A 19,353-nucleotide genomic window follows, 5' to 3' on the forward strand; every position below is an offset into this window, starting at 1 on the left:
CTAGCCGCAACGGGAGCGATATTAGGAGATTAGTCATAAGAAGAAGCACTCCCTGAACTGTGAATACGAAATGCTTTCACCTGATATTGTCCGATTACATTACATTAGGCCACACCCGCTTGCCTGTCGTGCATAATTATAGCGCAAACTTGAACCAAGGGCATTATAGCGCTTCACATGGAAATCAGCTCCCCTTACACAACAGTATTTAATCACAGTGTAACAAAGTGATTTGCACGGAATCACAAGATTCTGCGCCTGAGCCGAGATTCTAACCTAGTTACCTAGTTCTAACATCTGCAGCCCTAGCCGCAACGGGAGCGATATTAGGAGATTAGTCATAAGAAGAAGCACTCCCTGACCTGTGAATACGTTGTGCTTTCACCTGATATTTTCCGATTACATTACAATAGGCCACACCCGCTTGCCTGTCCCGCATAATTATAGCTCAAACTGGAACCAAGGGCATTATAGCGCTTCTCACGGACATCAGCTCCCCTTACACAACAGTTTTTAAGCACAGTGTAACAAAGCGATTTGCACGGAATCACAAGATGCTGCGTCTGAGCCGAGATTCTAACCTAGTTACCCAGTTCTAACATCTGCAGCCCTAGCTGCAACGGGAGCGATATTAGGAGATTAGTCATAAGAAGAAGCACTCCCTGAACTGTGAATACGAAGTGCTTTCACCTGATATTGTCCGATTACATTACATTCGGCCACACCCGCATACATGTCTCGCATAATTATAGCGTAAACTTGAACCAAGTGCATTATAGCGCTTCATACGGATATCAGCTCCCCTTACACAACAGTTTTTAAGCACAGTGCAACTAAGCGATTTCCACAGAATCACAAGATGCTTCGCCTGAGCCGAGAGTCTAACCTAGTTGCCCAGTTCTAACATCCGCAACCCTAGCCGCAACGGGTGTGATATTAGGAGATTTGTCAGAAGAAAAGTACTCCCTGAGCTGTGAATATGTGGTGCTTTCACCTGATATTGTCCGATTACATTACATTAGGCCACACCCGCTTGCCTGTCCCGCATAATTATAGCGCAAACTTCAACCAAGGTTATTATAGCGCTTCACACGGAAATCAGCTCCTCTTACACAACAGTTTTCAAGCACAGTGTAACAAAGCGATTTGCACGGAATCACAAGATGCTGCGTCTGAGCCGAGATTATAACCTAGTTACCCAGTTATAACATCTGCAGCCCTAGCCGCAACGGGAGCGATATTAGGAGATTAGTCATAAGAAGAAGCACTCCCTGAACTGTGAATACGAAGGGCTTTCACCTGATATTTTCCGATTACATTACATTTGGCCACACCCGCTTGCCTGTCCTGCATAATTATAGCGCAATCTTGAACCAAGGGCTTTATAGCGCTTCACACGAAAATCAGCTCCCCCTACACAACAGTATTTAATCACAGTGTAACGAAGTGATATGCACGGAATCACAAGATGCTGCGCCTGAGCGGAGATTCTAACCTAGATACCCAGTTCTAACATCTGCAGCCCTAGCCGCAATGGGTGTGATATTAGGAGATTACTCATAAGAAGAAGGACTCCCTGCGCTGTGAATACGTAGTGCCTTCACCTGATATTGTCCGATTACATTATATTATGCCACATCCGCTTGCTTGTCGCACATAAGTATAGCGCAAACTTGAACAAGGGCATTATAGCGCTTCACATGGAAATCAGCTCCCCTTACACAACAGTATTTAATCACAGTGTAACGAAGTGATTTGCACGGAATCACAAGATTCTGCGCCTGAGCCGAGATTCTAACCTAGTTACCTAGTTCTAACATCTGCAGCCCTAGCCGCAACGGGAGCGATATTAGGAGATTAGTCATAAGAAGAAGGACTCCCTGAGATGTGAATATGAAGTGCTTTCACCTGATATTGTCCGATTACATTACATTAGGCCACACCCGCTTGCCTGTCCCGCATAATTATAGCGCAAACTTGAACCAAGGACTTTATAACGCTATACACGAAAATCAGCTCCCCTTCCACGACAGTTTTTTAGCACAGTGTAACAAAGCGATTTGCAGGAATCGCAAGATGCTGCGCCATAGGCGAGATTCTAACCTAGTTACCCAGTTCTAACATCCGCAACCCTGCCGCAACGGGTGTGATATTAGGAGATTTGTCATAAGAAGAAGCACTCCCTAAGCTGTGAATACGTAGTGCTTTCACCTGATATTGTCCGATTACATTACATTAGGCCACACCCGCTTGCCTGTCGCACATAATTATAGCGCAAACCTGAACAAGGGCTTTATAGCGCTTCACATGGAAATCAGCTCCCCTTACACAACAGTATTTAATCACAGTGTAACAAAGTGATTTGCACGGAATCACAAGATGCTGCGCCTGAGCGGAGATTCTAAACTAGATACCCAGTTCTAACATCTGCAGCCCTAGCCGCAATGGGTGTGATATTAGGAGGTTACTCATAAGAAGAAGGACTCCCTGAGCTGTGAATACGTAGTGCTTTCACCTGATATTGTCCGATTACATTATATTATGCCACATCCGCTTGCCTGTCGCACATAAGTATAGCGCAAACTTGAACAAGGGCATTATAGCGCTTCACACGGAAATCAGCTCCCCTTACACAACGGTTTTTAATCACAGTGTTGAAGGACTGGGTTATTCTAAGACCCAGCGGTGCCAGGGGACAACACCTTAAACCTTCGTGGGTTACCTGTTCTGGCGTACAAAACACAGAGACACGGGACACTTCCAGCGACGTCAAAGATCAGCGTTTATTTACTGCAGGGATACAGAAATCACAAGAAGTACACAACGTGTAGGTTCTCGGAGACTGCTTCGAATTGCAAAAGTGGATCGCTCCTTTTATACATATTTTTGCCATTGCACAACATGGCAAACAAAGGTTACAACTCAGTTCCCACAAGAAACTTCAAAAGAATCGTATTCATGTTTCAGGAGGCCGGAACATAATTACAGCAGCATTGCCGGTTCCCAACTGCAAAAACATATTATCCCCACAGTTAAACACATTCCATTCTGATCGTAAACACATTAAGAGAAAGGACAAGAACAGATGCAAAGAAAGAACAAGGATGCACAACAGATTAGAAAAGAGTGTTGGGAGCAATAACGGAAACTTGATAACAGGATCAAAGACCTCGTGCCCAATGCATGCACGACTGAAACAATAGACTAGCACGGCAAGATGAGCCTCGAGCAGAGCCATCTGCCTTCGCCGTGTCATTTCCCCTATCATAAAAGTCACCCTCAAAGAAACGCGTGTCCCTCGTGTAAGCTTGGGAGTCCCAGGGTCACAGAGCGGACAAAGTCCGTTCGCTGGCTACTTGAGGGCAAGAAACAAAATGGATGCCGCATCTAAAATGGAACCCGAGGGTTCGGATGGACAAACCCAAAAATGAAACGAACCATCCGTGGTTGCGTAGCGAAACTGCGTACACCCACTAAACTCGTCATTTGCGGTTCGTGGACACCGAACTCATCCATATCTGGCGACACTCAGAAAGTGTCGTTCCGTCTCACACGGAACCTCAGACGCTCCTTTTGCCCTCATATAGGCAAGCACTAGTCAAGATCGGAATCGATTTCAATATTCATCAGATCGTTCAGCTGCTGCTGGAACATCATTCTATCCATCAATGTCTCCTTGGTAACAGATGGCCGTCTTATACACGTTGTAGCACAAAGACCACATAAGGCAGGACCACACTGTACACAAAGACAACACGTGAATAGAAACGTTACAACAACCCCTACGATCATCAGAATCTTCCAACCCCAAGTTGACATCAAACCCCAAAACCAGCCTAGAAGTGTCCAATTACCTTCGTCCACGTGTATGGACTCGGAAATCTTATGCAACTTTGAGATGGCTTGGTAGACAGTTGGAGCATTGTCAGGAATGAAAATGCAACAACTCGAATGGATAACTTTACACACACCACCTCTATCTGCGAGAACAACATCTAGAACCATACAGTTCTGCAACGTCATGAGTCTATCCGCCTGAAGTTCAGCTGTTAAATTACCAAGAGCAGTCGCAGTAATATTAGCAGTCGACTCAACTACACGGGTCAACTGTCTTAGGTTCCTACTATTAACCATAGGTCCCCAAAACGGCAAGAAACCCTTAAAGAAATCTCCTGCTTCTTGACCGGCAGTATCCTCTTTGCTAATAACGCCTCTCACAACTCTAGTCTTGTGATAGTCTGAGGCAACTGTAAAAGTCGGTGGTAAAAGATTCGCAATATAACAGGTACCCGAAAAATCACGGGGTAACCATGTATATGCGCGTTCATAACATACAAAATAAGTGCCCTTAGCAGTCAGAAAAACAGGGGAAGAGAGCATCGGTAGGACATACGTGTCAGTGCAAGCACTGTTCCCAAGTTGTGCTCTCGGATTTCGACCCAAACCCTTCAAGCAGAAATTACCGAGGTGTGGTACAATCCATATTGGGGACGTACTCTTGAGCTGTCTATCACCCACTGACGTACTATACTCGGCCTCACTCAGATCCTTATAGGCTTGCACCTCTTCATCTGGGATAAGCGATGCATCAAAAACATCTCTATCTAAATCCGCAATCGCTATCGCCAAAGGCTTGTGGTACGGACCAGGACCAAAGTTGACAGAGCGTGGGTCTCGACTGGGGTAGGAATCTAGTGCACTACGAAACATAGTTTGGAATGCTCGAGATGAACCCTGGGAACTGTAAGGAAGGACCAGATACGGAATACCCCTATCCATGGTATGTGGCATTAACCCACACACCCAACAGTTGGTAGTATTCATCACCAACTGATGCTGATGTAGGAGTTGAACGAAGGAGTTATTCATGAATTCCGCACGTCTAACCTGTTCGTGTTGAGGCAGGGGATGAAAAGAATGCGGGGAAACAGTGGTAATGGAGCTTAAGTTAGGAGAAAGAGTAGGTGAAACAGAAGGTAATAACAACTGTATTCCAAAATACACTCCACTCACCAATAACATAGACACAGTCAAAAACAGTAGGAATACCTGAAACAGAAAACATTTTGTTCGTACAATCTTATGCAATTCTGATCTCTGCACCGACATCCTTTCTACTTCCAACAGCTTAGAGAATGCCATCCTCTACAAACTGTCCGTGACGTACTTGACGCACTCTGTTCTGAGTAGCAATTATCAACTCCCAGGAGTTCCCAGGAATCGACAAAAGTAACCGACCTAGTGTCAGAAACCTGCTAAACAGAAAGGAGTACCCACACGGCCCTACGGTAACCCGGATGGTAGGTTTTCTCAAAACGTTTAGTTTTAATACAAATCTCTTAGCAGTGAAAAGCACATAAAAACTCAAAAAGAAAGGATGTAATTGTCCATAATGTTCACAGCACCAAAAAAAAGGGGAAAAAAATATTATAAAACTAATTTTTATTAGTCCTTGCTACGTGGACGAAGAAAGTATCGACTTCTTCCAGGTCGAGTCTGCTCTACAAACAATTGTTCAGCTGGTGCAACAGTGTTCGATGAAGTGGACGACGATTCAGACCTTGGGTTCTCTGCTACTGATGACTCCACAAGTGTGTTTGGCAGCGACAAATTGTCTCCTACAGGTTGAGCATCACTAAACAGCACAAAGATTAAAGGGGTCTCAGTTTCCGTTGCCGCAATCCCAGTTCTCACCCAACCGTCTGTTGGTGAGGGGATCGGTACCTTTTTCGTGTGGCCGGCGTGAACCCAGTTCTTCCTGCCTTCCAATTGAACCGCAGTCCTCGTTGTTAACAAGACTTGAAAGGGTCCCACGAATCTTGGCTCCAAGTTACGTTTTCGACCAAAATTTCGGGTAACGACCCAATCACCTGGCCGGAGCTGATGTCCAGGACCCTCTGTCTGCGCCGGTAGAGCTTCAAAGACCTGTTGGTGAATTAACCTCAGTTTAGTGGTCAAATCATGAAGATAATCAATTAGCATTGGATACTCAAGACTATTGAAGGCCTTAGGTCTCGGGACTCCCCAAATATTCGCAGGGCGGCCGAACACAATCTCATATGGGCTAAGCCCTACTCGAGAGTGTACAGTCGCTCTGGTTGATAGGAGAGCCAGAGGCAAGGCATCAGGCCATGATAGACCAGTCGTAGCTTGTATTTTTGCAAGTTTCAACTTTAGGGTACCATTGTACCCTTCAACTAAACCCGCTGCCTGAGGATGATTAGCGCTATGGAATTTCTGACGAATTCCAATGCCCTTACACACACTCTGCATCACACTTCCCACAAACTCACTTCCGTTATCTGACCACACAATCCGTGGCATTCCATACCGAGGAAAGTATTCCTTCAGTAGGATTTTCGCTGTGGACAGGGCAGTGTTATCCTTAAGAGGATAAGCCTCAATCCATCTGGAGAACGCACAAACTACGACTAAAACATACTTCAGGTTATTGCATCTCTCCATATGGATAAAGTCCAGTTGGATAACCTCAAAGAGACAAACAGGGGGAGCAAAATGACCAGGTGGAGTGGGGGTGCCCTTGCCAGTATTGTGCATCAAACACACCATGCAATTCTTAACCACTCTCTCAGCACACTTAGTAATACCCTCATTCTTCCATACAGGGGACAAGAACTTGCATATTCCTTTTGCACTAATATGTGACAAACCGTGAGCCATCGTCACAACAGCTAATACATACGCATCTGGTAACATCCACCTCTGACATTCCGACAAGTCAACCCAACAACCATGCATATCCAACTTTCCCGTACTTTCTTTCCACTTGGTCTTTTCAGCTTCAGTGGCCTCATTCTGAATTGCCTTCACACTTTCAACGGTGTCTTCACACATACCAGTTTCCGTCGGCCATCTCACTGAACTTATCACATACATTCGGGTTGTAAGATTCTTAGCCGTTTCCTTAGCAATCTCGTCCGCAAATGCATTACCACGACCAACATCATCCATCACTTTCCGATGTGCACTACATTTAACAATCGCCACCTGTTTAGGCAATGTAAGTGCATCCAAAAGATCATTCACGAGCTGCCCGTGTTGGATCTTCGTACCATGCGACGTCATAAATCCTCTTTCTCTCCACAGTCTTCCAAAACTGTGCGCAACGCCGAATGCGTACTGACTGTCGGTAAACACATTCACTCGCTTTCCTTTAGACAAAACACATGCTCTTGTCAATGCAACCAACTCTGCTGCTTGCGCTGAGCTCTGATTCAATCTGGCAGTTTCCACAATCGTGCTCAACGTCACTACAGCATACGCAGTCGTCACATCGCCATTCGGCAATTTAGAACAGGAACCATCAACATACAAAGTACCATCGGGATCTGTTAACGGAGTGTTTTTTAGGTCCACACGACCCTTTGTTTCTTCCTCAGTTCGTAGATAACAATCATGTGGTGGTACATCATCTGATTCCATATTAGTCAGCAACAATGTCGCCGGATTCAGTACATTACAACGCTTGATCTGTGTATGACTTGCCAAAAGGGTCAGCTCATACCCAGACAACCTTGCACTCGTCAGATGTTGAGTTTTTGTACGATTCAAGAGAGTGTCAACTGCATGCGGAACCATCACTATGAGCATATTATCCATGACAAGACCTGCGGATTGTCGAATAGACGCCGCAGCTGCCGCCGTCGCCCTCAAGCAACTCGGCAACGCTCTAGCTACCGGGTCTAAGGTCGAGGAAAAATATGCACACGGGCGCTGCTTGCCACCAAATTGTTGCGTTAAAACACTCAACGCACAACCTTCCCTCTCGTGGACGTATAGTGTAAATGGCTTGCTGTAATCAGGAGTACCTAACACAGGAGCCGAACACAACGCATCACGAAGTTCAGAAAAACTTTTCTGACATTCATCCGTCCATGGCAAAGGAGTCGAAACGTCCTTGCACGTGAGAGCTATCAATGGGTTCGCTAACAGTGAAAAATTTGGAATCCACTGTCTGCAGTATGACGTGATACCCAAAAAGGCACGCACATCTCTCTGAGTCGTCGGCACAGTCATTCGAGCAATTGCTGCGATTCTTTCAGGGGTCAACCTTCTTCCCGCCTTTGACAATAAGTGACCTAGATAGGTTACTTCTTGACAACAATATTGCAATTTAGAAGGTGACACTTTGTGATGTAAGTCACATAGATGCTGTAATAGTGACACTGTAGCAGTCTTGCAAATTTGTTCAGTGTCTGCAGCTACCAACAGATCATCAACGTACTGAATCAAGGCTGCACCAGTTGGCAGCACAAATGCATCAAGTTGACTCTTAAGAGCTTGACTGTAGATCGATGGACTCTCACAGTAGCCCTGAGGTGCATGTTTGAACCGGAAGCTACGACCACCTAATGAGAAACCGAACAAATCTCGACTTTCCTCAGCAATCGGAATGCTGAAGAACGCATTCTTCAGATCGATTACCGAGAACCATGATGCAGAGGCTGGAATCAGAGTCAGTAAAGCTGTAATGTCGGGCACCACAGGAAACTGTGAGACAACAATTTTATATACCTCCCGTAAGTCAATGACTAGACGGTACATAGGAGGCTTGGAGGGATCAGTCCACTTCAAAATAGGCAACACAGGACTATTACACACGTTACCTCGTGTTTCCTCAATAACATCTTTATCGATCAAATCGTAAATGATCGCTAATAGTGCCCGCTCGCCATCGAGGGAGATACGATACTGGGGTATGCGCGGTAGTCGCGCGTTGAATTTCAATTGAACAACATAAGGTGGTATATCCAGCAGGCCCACATCATTGGGACCTGTCGCCCACAAAGAAGCCGGAAGAGAACTCAATTCCCGTGGGAGCTTATCGATCGACAAATACATAGGAGAGATCACTTTCTGACCCAATGTAAGCTCCACTCCCGTAGGAGAGCAGTACAAAGTCGCATGTAACCTTTTCAACAAGTCCAAGCCCAAAAGATTCTCACCACAACCTGTAGTCAAAATCAAAGGAGCTTCTAACTCATGAGACCCAATCGTAAGGGGCAAGGGACTAGATACTGGATTGCTAACGGGGGCGCCAGAGAACCCAACGGAAACATTCGTTAAGCCAGACAAAGGCGCGCCAGGGAGTTTCGAATGCATGATGGAACTTTTCGCTGCACCAGTGTCCAACATAAAAGGCTCAACGACGCCCAATGTGGCGACTGCGACATAAGGCCCTTTCAGATCAACCGGAACTGATACTTCTCCCTTCCTCTGTCTATGGCTGTCCTAGTAGATACCGTCCGTATCAACATCATGCTCGACATAATAATCATCCACATGATACTGTGCAGATCCACCAGACGAGAGATCGCGTCGATCAAAACAATTCCGCGAGTCTGAGGAAGTGGCAAGACGCTCGGTCTGATTCTGAGTGACACCGCGACCTCTACCACGTGACGCTTGTTGAGGACCACTACGACCTCCTCGAGCCGAAACACCATTGTTTCGGTCACGCAAAACTGGACAATTAAACTTCAAATGGCCCTCACCCCTACAATACGCGCATTGATTATACCCCAACATAGATCGAGGGGCGGAAGAGTCACTGCGCACCTGCGATCTAGGAAACTGCGATTGTGATCGATTTGGCTGTTGCGAGTCATTGTAATTCGAGCGCGGAGAATACGCTTGCTGCAATAAGACCTTAGTTTTAAGATCCTTCGTTTTCTTATCTGCCCGTTCGCTTTCTTCCTTCTCTCTGTTTTCGTAGTATTGGGCCGTGGCCAATATCTGAGCAGTGGTAGACACAGCCCACGAACTCTCAGAATTCTTCAACTTGTTACTGAGTTCGGGCAACAAGTTCGATACAAATTTATCAACGAACAACCGCTGACCACCTTCCGAACTCATGTCCTGACCACTATGATCAACAAACGCCTCCTCAAATCTCGTAAAGAAGTCGGAGACACTCTCATCCCTCTTTTGCTTGCACGCGGACAATTTGTCCCAATTAACGCGCATTGCTGGCATAAGTGTTTTCATAAGAGTAATTATCCTCTGGGGCAAATCCACAATAAGCTGTTCGGGTTTAGCCCCACCAACTTGCTGGGCATCTGCCGCCGTAAGGGCAGCCCAGTCGCCGCCTAACTCAGCCACGTGATTCTCATGACGAATTTTCGCCCAAATCGGTTGAGGCACTACATTGCCAAACAGCATGTCAATATCGTCAAGATTCATAACAGTAGCATCCACTAGTTGGGACAACTCCTTATAATAACCTGCAGGATTTTTACGTGGATCGGGCAAAGTTTGCTTCACCTGCAAAACTTCCGATCGCTTCCAAGGGAGGTGTATCCAAACTCTCTGAAAACGTCCTGGAACAGCAGGATTAGCATTAGGATCACCTGGCATCCACACTGGGGGAACTTCCCGCATAGGATACTGACCAGGTTTCGCCATCCACTCTTCAGTCTCATCTTTAAACAATGCTCGAGGTTGCACTGTACATCGAAAGGATAACAGGCGTTCTAGAGCACCTCGAACCTTATCACCTACAATCACACCAGTTGTAAATTGGTGCTGGAGCTCAGAAACCTCAGACGGTACATTATCGACCACATCATGATCCCACTCTTCCCTCAACGATTTACACATTTCCTCAAACACGAATCGTTGTGTGGGCGCATTAAACTGGGAAAATGTTTCAAACACTATACGCGAAGTGTACTTAACAGGATTACGAATCCATTTACGCGCCATTTTTACCAACGACTCACGTTCCCTACCATCAGGAATCTGACTACGCCTCTGGGCAACATCAGAAAGCGTCGATCCAATTATTGGCCCAAAAAGCGGAGAATAAAGAGTAGCAACAGCATTTAGGAGAGGGCTACGAACAGAAGGAGAAGAAGAAGGAGGTACAGAAGCAACAACAGTAGGAGTGGAGACAGTAGAAGTGGACGCGGTACCAGGAGTAGCGGGAACGACAGACTGAGGAGGGACTGGTAGAGGCGCAGTAGGAAGAAAAGCCGGTAAAGGAGGATGGACAATTTGCGGCACAAGAGGATTCGGGAGAGCGGGAGGGACAACGGGCTGACCAGCAGCCGCCAAAACAGCAGGTTGAGGAATAGGAAGAATCATAGGACCCACAGTATCTGGAGCATAGGGAGGTGGTGATTTCAACAAGTAAGACAATAGCGAATCTTCTATCACTTCCTCTCCCGTCTTATCAGAATTAGACGGTAACACCGGATAACACTTATCCACCGCCATATGAGGAAGTCGACCACTAACTTCCTACTCCTTCTCATCTTTGTCTCGCTGATACTGTTCTGCATTTCGCATCACCGTGATAACACCTTCTCTCTTATTTTTCTTACTTTGTTTGATTTCCTTCTGCTTGGCCTCTTTGCGCCATAACCGAAAGGAATCAAACATGGCTGGCCTAGCCTTCTTTTTAAACAGTTTAGCTTCAAGATTATCTAAGACAGCAGTTTCGAAACTACCATGTGATGGCCAACTAAGGACGCCATCATTTCTAGTGTAGCGAACCCAATATTCATTATATACGATAGGACCCACGCCGTGGCGGCTATAGAGCTCATAAATTGGGGTTCCAACCGGAGGTATCGGGCATGAATCCTCCAGCCGGGAATCCGTTCTGCAACATTTAAGAAAACCAAACAAAGTACTACGGCCAGGCATCGCGCACACTAACCGAGTTTACAAACTTCAAGGGCTATCGAATTATGATGTCCTCGCAAAAAATTGCAAGACCCTCGGTTTTTGGCAATTGCAATCGTCAAATAAAACCCAACAACTAAGAACCACAAATGCAATGGAACCATGCAAACAACAAAGGAACACTGGGAGCGACCCACAAATACTTAACTGAAAGAGCAATGGCGTCACCAGGAAGGCCCGTCTATCGTCTCGCCGTACAAAGGACTACGCCAGGCGCCAAAACAGGTCGACAGTCAGGGCATCAGTCCGTCGCAGCCGTCGGGAGGCGGGGATCTTTGCGGGAAAAGACTTCGGGCCACTTATCTCGACAACTGGATCGATGAAGCGGGGTGCACCTTCCCTCGGAGATTTCACACGAAGTTCCTCACGATCGTCGGGCTTTGGACCGGTACCGCTGATGTCGCCCCACGTTGGGCGCCAACTGAAGGACTGGGTTATTCTAAGACCCAGCGGTGCCAGGGGACAACACCTGAAACTTTCGTGGGTTACCTGTTCTGGCGTACAAAACACAGAGACACGGGACACTTGCAGCGACGTCAAAGATCAGCGTTTATTTACTGCAGGGATACAGAAATCACAAGAAGTACACAATGTGTAGGTTCTCGGAGACTGCTTCGAATTGCAAAAGTGGATCGCTCCTTTTATACATATTTTTGCCATTGCACAACATGGCAAACAAAGGTTACAACTCAGTTCCCACAATAAACTTCAAAAGAATCGTATTCATGTTTCAGGAGGCCGGAACATAATTACAGCAGCATTGCCGGTTCCCAACTGCAAAAACATATTATCCCCACAGTTAAACACATTCCATTCTGACCGTAAACACATTAAGAGAAAGGACAAGACCAGATGCAAAGAAAGAACAAGGATGCACAACAGATTAGAAAAGAGTGTTGGGAGCAATAACGGAAACTTGATAACAGGATCAAAGACCTCGTGCCCAATGCATGCACGACTGAAACAATAGACTAGCACGGCAAGATGAGCCTCGAGCGGAGCCATCTGCCTTCGCCGTGTCATTTCCCCTATCATAAAAGTCACCCTCAAAGAAACGCGTGTCCCTCGTGTAAGCTTGGGAGTCCCAGGGTCACAGAGCGGACAAAGTCCGTTCGCTGGCTACTTGAGGGCAAGAAACAAAATGGATGCTGCATCTAAAATGGAACCCGAGGGTTCGGATGGACAAACCCAAAAATGAAACGAACCATCCGTGGTTGCGTAGCGAAACTGCGTACACCCACTAAACTCGTCATTTGCGGTTCGTGGACACCGAACTCATCCATATCTGACGACACTCAGAAAGTGTTGTTCCGTCTCACACGGAACCTCAGTGTAACGAAGTGATTTGCACGGAATCACAAGATTCTGCGCCTGAGCCGAGATTCTAACCTAGTTAACTAGTTCTAACATCTGCAGCCCTAGCCGCAACGGGAGCGATATTAGGAGATTAGTCATAAGAAGAAGGACTCCCTGAGCTGTGAATACGAAGTGCTTTCACCTGATATTGTCCGATTACATTACATTAGGCCACACCCGCTTGCCTGTCCCGCATAATTATAGCGCAAACTTGAACCAAGGGCTTTATAAAGCTATACACGAAAATCAGCTCCCCTTACACAACAGTTTTTTAGCACAGTGTAACAAAGCGATTTGCAGGAATCGCAAGATGCTGCGCCATAGGCGAGATTCTAACCTAGTTACCCAGTTCTAACATCCACAACCCTGCCGCAACGGGTGTGATATTAGGAGATTTGTCATAAGAAGAAGCACTCCCTGAGCTGTGAATACGTAGTGCTTTCACCTGATATTGTCTGATTACATTATATTAGGCCACACCCGCTTGCCTGTCCAGGAAAATTATAGCGCAAACTTGAACCAAGGGCATTATAGCGCTTCTCACGGACATCAGCTCCCCTTACACAACAGTTTTTAAGCACAGTGTAACTAAGCGATTTCCACGGAATCACAAGATGCTGCGCCTGAGCTGAGAGTCTAACCTAGTTACCCAGTTCTAACATCTGCAGCACTAGCTGCAAAGGTTGTGATATTAGGAGATTTGTCATAAGAAGAAGCACTCCCTGAGCTGTGAATACATAGTGCTTTCACCGATATTGTCCGAATACATTACATTAGGCCACACCCGCTTATCTGTCCCCCATAATTATAGACCAAACTTGACCAATGACATTATAGCGCTTCACACGGAAATCAGCTCTCCTTTCACAACAGTTTTTAAGCACAGTGTAACAAAGCAATTTGCAGGGAATCACAAGATGCTGCTCCTGAGCCGAGATTCTAACCTAGTTACCCAGTTCTAACATCCGCAGCCCTAGCTACAACGGGTGTGAAATTAGGAGATTTGTCATAAGAAGAAGCACTCCCTGACCTGTGAATACGTTGTGCTTTCACCTGATATTGTCCGATTACATTACAATAGGCCACACCCGCTTGCCTGTCCCGCATAATTATAGCTCAAACTGGAACCAAGGGCATTATAGCACTTCACACGGAAATCAGCTCTCCTTACACAACTGTTTTCAAGCACAGTGTAACAAAGCGATTTGCACGGAATCACAAGATGCTGCGTCTGAGCCGAGATTCTAACCTAGTTACCCAGTTCTAACATCTGCAGCCCTAGCTGCAACGGGAGCGATATTAGGAGATTAGTCATAAGAAGAAGCACTCCCTGAACTGTGAATACGAAGTGCTTTCACCTGATATTGTCCGATTACATTACATTTGGCCACACCCGCTTGCCTGTCCCGCATAATTATAGCGCAAACTTGAACCAAGGGCTTTGTAGCGCTTCACACGAAAATCAGCTCACCTTACACAACAGTTTTTAAGCACAGTGTAACGGAGCGATTTGCACGGAATCACAAGATGCTGCCCCTGAGCCGAGATTCTAACCTAGTTACCCAGTTCTAACATCTGCATCTGTGACGGCAAGTAGGGCGGTCTCGGTGCTGTGGTGGGACGTGTCGAGGATGGCGTTCTCTTCGATGAATCGTGTCAGTTCCCTGTTGACTGTTTTCTCTGCAACTTTGGCTGTGAAGGGGAGTAGTGAGATGGGCCGGTAGTTCTTGAGGTCGGTGGGGTCAGCTGTGGGCTTCTTAAGCATGGGCCTGACTTCTGTGCGCTTCCAGTCATCTGGGAAGGGGCCTGTTTTGAAGGTGGTGTTGATGGTGCTTTGTAATTCAGGTGCGATGGCAGCTGCGCCTCCGTGGTAGATGTGAGGAGGGCAGGGGTCGGTGGGGGTGCCCGAGTGGATGCATTTCATGGTCGAGGCGGTGTCTTTGATCCTGATCGGTGTCCAGTCAGAGATGGGGGGTTGGCCGGTATCTCTGGGGGGCGGGGGGGCGGCTGTGGCTTCTGGTGGATGGTTGACAAAGTTGTCATAGAGGTTTTTGATCTTGAGGTGGAAGTAGGTTCCAAGCTTGTTGCAGAGGTCGCCAACTATTCTTAATCTGATTCTGTAGGTCACAAATGAACTATCCATTATATAAACTATAAAACACAATTGCAGGCATATCTGGGTTCATGATTTTGAGTTTCAGAGATGAAAGATCAACTGTCAATGGACAATAATGGAGCTGTGCCCAGCCATTTAACAATTTACCACACTGCTCTATTGCATCATATGACAAGTGCTTGCAGAAAGGAAGGGTCTGGTGCCTTCACGATTTATTTCTGTCTTGAGGTGGGTTTAATCCCAAAGGTTCAGTTGCTACCAAAGCGACTTGACATGGATTGTCATTGTTGTGTGGAGGAAGGAATCAAAAAGGTCGTTGATAATTTTAGTCCTTTTTATTTATATTTTTCTTAAAGTGATGGTAAGGACAAAGACAGCCAACACGTGAGGTGCATTTTGTTCTTTAATTATAAAGACAGATAGAAACAAGCATTTTAATGGGCTCAAAAATACACTTGTGTAAAGTGCAAATGGCAAATATACATAGAAACACGTTATCGTTTGCACACGTTATACGTTTAGCAGTAAAGCTGTTTATGTGTAGCAATATTACTGTTTCAGTAAAACATCACAAGAAGCAAAAGCCATGCCCGATTACATAACTAAATCTCAGGTAATAACTGTGTAAGTAAATATATGTAAAAGTCTGCAGTGTCTGTGTTTCTGAGCTTATTTATCACCAGAAATACACTAAATTGGTAGGCAAATGCCAGTAGAAGCATTGTACCTCCCAACTCGTGGCAGCTTTTTGTACACATTTCAAGGAGGGATAGAAATTGGTGCAGATTGAGACCTTCATGTATGAAAGGGGTTTCCTCTTGCAAAACCTAACATTTCAAGCAGGCTGTGCAAAAGTAAAACCAGAAATTGCAGTGTACAAAAGCAAAATTGTGGGTTGCAAATGGCCACATTGCAATTCCTTGAACATAGCAAGGTAAAAGTGTCTTAAATAGGTTTTGCTATTCTTTTTGACATGCTAATCTTCAAGTGATATTTTTCAGGGGTAAGACCAAATAACAAGGGTTTATTTCATTGTGGTACACCTCATCCTGTTAGCAGTGAGGTATCATATGCTTCTAGAGACCAGACCCCCAATCCTGCTCTGGGACTATGTGCAAGCACAACGCTATCTCATAGGCTTCAAACCACCTGTCTATGTCATCGCCAACCACAAAGCTAGGCACCAGGTTGTTGGGGATAGAGACCATTTTACCTCCCATAGGCAGCTCTGTGTCACGGCCATCATCTTCATTGGACTATCTGACCCTCCAGGCTTTCAGTCCAGTGCTTTCTGGCTCCTGTCATTTACTAGCATAATTTTATCCTCCTATAGATCCAGCCTCTTTTCCTCTAATGCACTCTCAGCCTTTTCTTTTTCTCCTCTGGAGGTCCTTGCTGTAGCTGCTTCAGCTTTCCTGTTTTTCCTGTTTTCTATGGCTATCATGTTCTCCTCTGCATGGGTTAAGCGGTGGGAAGACACCATGCTGCCAACCTTGGACAAGGCAGGAGACCTCACTTCTGCGGGCTCTTCTCTCTTCTGCCTCTGATCCATTACAATGTCATTCTCTTCCTCCTCCTCTATCTCAGCCTCATTCTCTGCACTATCATCCTCCTGTCCCTGTGATGTAGACTGCAACATGCAGACCTCTTCCCAGGTTCTGAGAACTATCTGGCACTCCAGTTTCTTGGAGCCTTTTGCTAGCTTCAGCCTCGAATCCTTGCACAACTTTTTCAGCTATGCCACAGTGAAGCTTTCAGTGTTGTTGAGATCCACCTCCATTCATGCAAAAATTACAGATGCTAAATATGAGTGTATGAGTGAAATTTATAAAAAATTTAAAAATGCCCAATTAAAAATAGGAGAATTTAAAATCAAAAATTGATTTTGATGACTGATTGCAACAAAGGATTTAATCCCAATGCTAAACAACGATGTAATAATAGAGTATAAGTTGAGGGTAGTGAGAACCCCCCTTCCAAAAATATTCACGGTCCCATCAGCGTGAAACACTGAAGTCACTAAATATACCTATACTTAACCCTCTAGTATTTTGGCACAAATCAGTCGGGCTCAACTGGGCTAAGGCTGCCGTGTGAGACTGGGTGGTGCATCAAGTAACTTTCAAGTGGTGCCACCAGGCCACGGCGCAGGCAGTGGCATAAATATTGGTATGGCGCATCGTTGCCGGGGATACCAGAACGGCAATGGGAAGTGAGGCAGTGCAAAGTGCTATGCCCTCAGGTCACTGTGCAAGCAGGGGCTATGTAGTGGTGCAGGGAGGCATCTTTGGTGAGACCAGGATTGCGGTGCAAAGCGGGCGGAGCACTCTGCAGTCCCATCAGGTCAAAAAGCTGGAAATGGCATCAATGACCTTGTCGGGTTGCTTTTTCTTCTGTTGTAGCCCAAAACACTCAGTTCCCAGTGCTGATAGCAGCTGATCTTGAAGTATTTGCTGTGCCTGAGACTTCTTGAACCGATGGCAAGATCTACCGAAAGGCCTTGGAGAAACCCAGGAAAATATGTTGCAGAAAGTTCAGTCCAGTCCTTTCACTGCCAAAGACAGACAAAGCCACTGTAGGCCAACACAGTAAAGCACACATTAGAGTGGTTGTTGCTGCTCACAGTTTCTTCTGGGCAGGTTCCTTGGTCCAAATGAGTTCTAAAGTTCTGAGGTAAGCTCCCGAATATTTATACTACTTTTCCCTTTGAGGTTTTAGGCAGAAAGTCTCTGAGTTCAGAAAAACAGTCCTCCCTGGTTCAGCTTCACTACAGAAGGTGGAGACAGCATTGTACTGAGCAGATGCAGCCTATTCAGGTGCTAGTGAAAACCTCCTCATAACACTCTAAAGGTCTATTCAGCCTGGCTATGAGTCACTCAGGAAAGGCAGGACACATCTCAGCCCCTCTGTGATTGTCTTGTGTGAATGCACATCCCCAGCTCCTGTCACTCCAAAACCAGAAGATGTATACACAAACAGGTAGAGCACCCAGGATGGTTAATTAAGAAAATGCACACTTTCTAAAAGTGGCATTTTCAAACACACAATTTAAAAAGCACCTTTATTAAAAGATGTGTTATTAAATTCTGAGTTCAGAGAACCTAAACTCCATTTCTCTAACTTGTACCAAAGGAATGTTACACTTGTAAGATGTTACAAGGCAGCTCCAGTGGTAACCTATGGGACAGACAGCCGTTTAAAAACGAAATGTACAGTATTTCACTATCAGGACGTGTAAAACGCACTACTACATTTAATACCTTTCATATACAATGCTCCCTGCCCATGGGGCTACCTTGGGCCTACCTTAGGGGTAACTTACATGTAAGAAAAGGGAAGGTTTGGACCTGGCAAGTGTGTGCTCTTGCCAGGGCGACATGGAAGTAAAAACTGCATGCAGACACTGCAGTGGAAGGTCTGAGACACCTTTGAAAAGCTACGTGTGTGGGTGGTACAACCAGTGCTGCAGGTCCACTAGCAGTATTTGATTTATAGGCCCTGGGCACACACAATGCACTTTACTAGGGACTTACTAGTAAATCAAATATACTAATCATGGAAGACCAATCATAACACAATTTACAGTAGGAGCACTTGCACTTTAGCTCTGAACAGCAAAAACGAAGTCCAGCCTACCATCAAAAATAGGAGGTCAGAAGGCAAAAAGACTGGGGAACCACGCCAAAGATGCCAGGTCTAACAGACTTAGAAACTGTTTGGGAGAAAAAGTGGTTGTCACTGAGTCGTCAGTGGGGCAAACTTCAAGCTGAATCTGAAGCAGGGCTCCATGATAATGAGCTTCTGGAGAGCTGGGTCCCGTTGCAGTGTTGACATAGATTGGAAAGCATTAAGTGGGCAAAGTCCATTCCCGAGAAGGCCTTGGCACCGATCATATGCTCCTGAGCATCAGTCTCGATGAATTCCTCCACATCCAGACTTAGAAACCTTTCTGAAAGTAAGGTCTCATTCAGTTGGAAAAATCACCAATCTCAGGCCAACCGGCAATACGACGTTGATGACTGTGGCTTCGACAGTGATCCTGGTGTTCGTTCTTCAGCAAAAAAGTTGGCAAAAAGTTTCTAAGTCCCACCTCTTGCTTTTTGGAAACAGAAAGAGTACACCTAATACCAGCCAAGGGTGCAGAACCTGAAGTGCACTATTTGGGGGTTAGA

The sequence above is a fragment of the Triturus cristatus genome, chromosome 3_1, assembly GCF_964204655.1.
Source record: "Triturus cristatus chromosome 3_1, aTriCri1.1, whole genome shotgun sequence".
In the NCBI taxonomy this organism is placed as follows: Eukaryota; Metazoa; Chordata; class Amphibia; order Caudata; family Salamandridae; genus Triturus; species Triturus cristatus.